Source organism: Gracilinanus agilis, chromosome 5 (genome assembly GCF_016433145.1).
Source record: "Gracilinanus agilis isolate LMUSP501 chromosome 5, AgileGrace, whole genome shotgun sequence".
NCBI lineage: Eukaryota > Metazoa > Chordata > Mammalia > Didelphimorphia > Didelphidae > Gracilinanus > Gracilinanus agilis.
In genome coordinates, this window is record NC_058134.1 from 120,157,025 (window position 1) to 120,162,637 (window position 5,613).

Genomic DNA, 5,613 nt, shown 5'->3' on the forward strand with positions numbered 1-5,613 from the left:
GAATGAATTCAGAAGGACCTGAGTTCAAATTTGCCCATAGACACATACTAGCCATGTAACCCAGGGCTCTACCTACTTACCTCAGGCTCCTCATCTATAAAATGAGGATAATAATGGCATCTACCTCTCAAGGTTGTTGTGAGGATCAAATGGGATTTGTTTACCACAATGCCTGATACATTGTAGGTGTTAAATAAATTATTACTACTTAACCTCTGAAAATCAAATGAGGCTGCAGCTGGGGGCACTGAGCTAAGAACCCCACTGGGACTGGGACTTGCAATGCCTCAGCCTTCTTCCTGGGATGTGAAGACAAAGGCCATAGCAGCCCTAGGAACCATGGATAGTGCAGAGGCCACAGAGGTCTTATTTTTGGTGTTGGGGGCCTGAATGACAACACTGAGCTTATGTCTAGGGCTCTCTCCACTCTATCCCAGGGCAGTGTGAAAAAGGGCTTTCCTTTAGAGGAGATAGAACATATATCCAACAAGGACAACATGAAGACATCGCTGCAGAAAGTGGTAAAAGAGATGTCCATGAGACAGTGATGCAGTGTGTGTCCAGGGTGGTCTCTCACCCCCTGCACATCAGCTCAATGTACTGTATGATCCAGTTCAAAGGACAAGAAGCCCAGTCCCAGCTAGGCTTGAAATATGCTCCATTCAGTGGTGTGCTGAGCTCTATTGGGAAGATTTTCAAAAAAGAAGGACTGCTAGACTTCTTTGTGGTCTTGATACCTCACGTCCTGGGAGGTATGGTTTTCCTGTGGGGTTATAATCTCTTGGCTCACTTTATCAATGCCTACCTGGTAGAGGACAGTTTCAGCCAAGCATTGACAGTTCAGAGTTACACTAAGTAATGAGGATTGCACTGAGCAGGCTGACCTACCCTTTTCTCATGGTGGGTGAACTCATGCCTATGAACAACTGTGGGTTGCTGGTGGGCTTCTGTCCCTATTCCCCTGTGTTCAAATCCTGGATTTATTGTTGGAGAAATCTGAGCATGCAGGATTGGCTTTTTCTGGGGATCAAGTCTACTTTCCCACTAAATCTCAGCAACATCTGGCTTTTCCATTGATAAAATCAGAATAACATGGCTACAATAATAAACACACCATCTATACCCAGCCTAAGTGGGAGCCTGACCATTGGGCTGCCTTATAAGATAATAATTGTATAATATAATGGGATTTGGATGTTAAAAAAGAATCAAATGAAATAATAAAAATTCTGGGTGTATAATAAGCATTTAATCACTTATTTTCTTCCTTTCCTAAGCACTGCCTGTTAAAATGGATTTCAAAAATGAATAGGGATGCTTGAACTTCCTAACAGTCAGGAATATCAGGAAGCTAACCCTCAGTAGACCAAGACAGGCTATAAATAAAGCACTAACCCACCTGTGCAGGATAGGAGGCAAGGAGCAGGGATATCAGAGTGGGAATAAGAGGTAAAATATCCATGATTTCTTACTGTGTCTGTGTATCTGTCAAATGATTATCAACTTCTTTACCTAGAATGATCCTTTTCCCTCCATTCTTTTTTTTAAAATTTTTTTAAACCCTTAACTTCTGTGTATTGGCTCCTAGGTGGAAGAGTGGTAAGAGTAGGCAATGAGGTTTAAGTGACTTGCCCAGGGTCACACAGCTGGGAAGTGTCTGAGGCCGGATTTGAACCTAGGACCTCCTGTCTCTAGGTCTGACTCTTAATCTACTGAGCTACCCAGATGCCCCTGTTTTCCCTCCATTCTGAAGCCCAAAGAAGTTGTCTGCTCAAGAAATAAATCAAGTGAAATAATGGATCCTGGAAGCAAGGACAGTTCTAAAAGATCTCATTTTACCCTAAGAGTAGCAAATAGAGAATTAGCTTCAGAAACAGGAAGGTCTGGGTTCTAGAACTGCCTTTGAACCACACTGGATGCTGTGTTATGTCAGTGTTGTAAGAAACTCTCTAAGACAATGAGTTGTACCTACCTGCCACAAGTCTCTATCCTCTCACTGTGCTCCCCAGTTTCTATTTTTTCACTACCTACAAAGTGCTTAAAGCTTCTCTGAATCCCTCTTCTTCTCATTGTTCATATAGTTCCCTGGCTTTTAACTGTTCTAATAATCTATTATCTTATTGTCCACTTCCCACAATTGTCTCATTATTTTACTATAGTGGAAAGATGGATCTGGATTCAAATACTAATTCTGCTACCTGATCCCTGCATGTTCTTGGTCGGGTTCTTGAGGGCCTTGGTTTCCTCATCTACATAATGAAGAGGTTGGACCACGTGACTTCCAAGGTCCCTTTCAGCTCCAATTTAATAACTTATCATCCATTAATGGCACTCCATCTCCTGACTGGCTATTTTCATTGGTTATTCCTCCTCTTCTTCATTGCCATTTCCTGGCTTCCTTTGAGGCCAATTAAAATCTCACCTTTTACACTAACTCTCTCCTGATCCCTCCTAATTCTGGAGCCTTTCCTCTGTTCCCTTCATAGATGTTTGATGATGTCTCCCCCATTAGAATGTGAGCTCCTTGAGAGCAGGGACTATCTTTCACCTTTCTTTGTAATCCCAGTGCCTGGCACAATGATTGGCACATAGTAGGCATGTAATAAATGTTTATTGGCTGAATGATTTTATTTTTCATTGCCATGTCACTCTTCAATGCTTGACTCCAGGGCCTGACAACCAAAGTTCCCCTGTGGGGAGCTGCACCTGCTCTTATGCTTCCATGCTTGGCCCAGAGCACGTTCTCTTGCAGTGCCAGCCACATGAGCCTCCCTTGCAAAAAATTCACATCATACCAGGAAACCCTGATGCATTTAACTGTTTGCTGGTGCATCAGGCAAGTATGCATCTCTAGGCAATTTAAGCATCTGAAGAGAAAACTCAGCTCAGAGAACTCCAAAGAGGTGTGTTTAACATCGCAGCCCACGTTCTTCCCACTGGGGCTCAGGTGCAACTCTCAGGGTGCCTGTACTCCCACCCTACTCTACAGGACTCTCTCTCCCTCTCCTTCCTCAGTTTCCTAGGGATATGATTGAAGGGGAGACTAATAATGAGCTGAAGAAAAAAAATAAAAAGGAAAGAAGATCATTGAAACATCTGAAAGAAAACACATAGAAGAGACAAAAAAAAAAACAAGCCCAGAAGGAAACATACAAACTAGACATCTTTGAAAGGAACATGGTGACTTTAAAATATACCTTAAAGAAAAATGAGATATATGTAAAAGAGATTCATTCATTAGTTCACATCCTTTTATTCTTTTGGATATATGGAAATATTTTTTAACTTTAATGTTTAAATGCAGATTTGTTCATAGCTTATGTCAAGTCTTCCCCCACCTCTAGAATGCAAGTTCTTGAGAGTAGGGATTGTTTCATTCACTGTTTTTGTATCCTCAAATCCTAGAATTGTATTTGATACAAGGGAAGTGCTCAACAAATATTTGTTCATTTGTTCATTGTTCATTCCCTTCCTCCACAGTCACTACCCTACCCTCTCCTCTCAGTCGCATTCAGGTCAGGTACCACAGCCAACAAAAAGACCCATCTACAATACCTCATTCCATTGCTTCAGTCAGAAATAAGACTACTTCCTTGCCTTAGAAAAATCATTTGTGCCCTACCTACCTCACCACTTCTGCTGAATTATTCCTTTGTGCTCTGATTTGGGATGAAAAAGATTTTTCTCCTCATATCACTAGATAATTTTCACTAGCCTGGGCATTTCCTGAGAGAGAAGGATGCAGATGAATGAGGGCTGGATTTAGAGTCCAAGGACCTGAGTTTGAATCCCATCTCTACCTTCCACCCATGCCTAGGCATCCCTCCTCACTTCTACCTTTTAGAATCTCATCTCTTTTAAACCCAGCTCAAATACTACCTCCTCTATGAAGCTTTTCCTCATCTGCCACCCCACCACCAAGTCCTAGCAGCTTCTCTCCTAAGGGTAGGGACCTTGTATTCATTTTGCATACATTCTGTACATATTCAGTTAAGCGCACATTATATCCTTCAGCAGGGTTCAAGTTCCTCAAGGCCAAGAATTGTTTCATTCTTGTCTTTATATCCCCAACACTAAGCACAGTACTTACCACTTTTTGTTCAGTCATTCCGTAGTCATGTCTGACTCTATAGCCATATTTGAGGTTTTCATGGCAAAAATACTGGAGTGGTTTGCCATTTCCTTCTCCAGCTTATCTTACAAATGAGGAAACAGACATACATGGTTAAATGACTTGCCCAAGGTCACACAGCTAATAACTGTATGTGGCCTGATTTGAACTCAGGAAAATGAGTGTTCCAGACTCCAGGTCCAGCATCTCTATCCCCTGCACAAGCAGCAGTAACTTATCATTTAGTAGTTGCTCAATAAATTTTTGTCTATTGATTTCCCGAATTGAATTTGAATGTTAAATGCCATGCCCCTGGGTAGGTAGCTTGGTAGCCTAGTACATAAGAGTTCTGAACTTGGAGTATATCAGACCTAAATTCGACCCTGCTTTGGAAACTTCCTACCTGTGTGATGCTGAGCAAATCACTTAACTTGTCTCAGTCTCAGTGTCCTCATATGTAAAATAGTGATGTTAATAGCCTTTACCTCATAGACAAATGAGTCCACATATGTACAGTGCTTTACAAGCCTTAAAGTGTTATGTAAATGCTAGCTATTGTTATTTTTTTAAAGGGGGTTGAGAATTGAGACAATCAGTCATTCACACCCTAGTAATGTTTAATTTTTTTTCTCCTAGCTGAAACCAACCAATAAAGGAATAATACTTTTGTATTGAGGTGATGAGAAGGTAATTTGGGGAGGACAAGTATAGGCAGGGTGCTTAATTGTGGAGACAGGAGAAAGGGGGAAAGAGACAGAATATTTCCTAGTTCCAGTGTATTCTGAGCTCTATTAGAATCTGTGGGAGGGAATCATTATTATCACTTTTATTTCCAAAACTAATGGCAATAAAGATTTAAATAAATGTTTATGCATAGAACAGAAGTTTCAGAATAGGATAATAGGATTTAGAGCTAGAAGCAACCTTAGAAACCATCTCGTCCAGCCCCCTCATTTTAAAGATGAGGAAACTGAGACCCCAGGCAGGTGAAGTACCTTGATCTAGGTTACACATGTAATATGACACAAGGCAAGGATTTGAACCTATATCTTTCAAGTCCCAAAGCTGCTCTCTTTCCACTATACCACATTGCCCTGAAGAAGTTGGCCAATGGAAGCGCTCTAGTGTCTAACACCAGACTTGTAGAATTCTGGCACACTTGTGAATTCCAAAGCAGTTTCATTTACTAATAGCCATAATTAAGGCAGAAGCTCTATTAAGCAAACAATTAGCTTTTAGAATAGAAATGTAAATCAATTTTGTGGATTATCCACAGCAAAACATTAATTCTCCCTGCTACTCAGCATTCTTCTAGTCTACTCCCCTTCACCCTCAGTTGGTATATGCCCACGAGGGAAAATAATAATTAATAGAACCTTTAAAAGGGGATCCATCTGCCGGGAAAAGGGGGAGGGAGGAGACATCGGACCATATACTTGTTGTAGAGGTGAATCAACCTCAGTAATGTGAGATTTGAATAAATACATCTGGGGCTAAGATGG

At 41.1% G+C, this 5,613-nt stretch overlaps 1 pseudogene; it reads left to right on the forward strand.

Annotated features, from left to right (window-relative positions):
• The first annotated feature begins 407 nt into the window (after window positions 1-407).
• LOC123249925 lies at window positions 408-1,048 on the forward strand (annotated as a pseudogene).
• The last annotated feature ends 4,565 nt before the right edge of the window (window positions 1,049-5,613 follow it).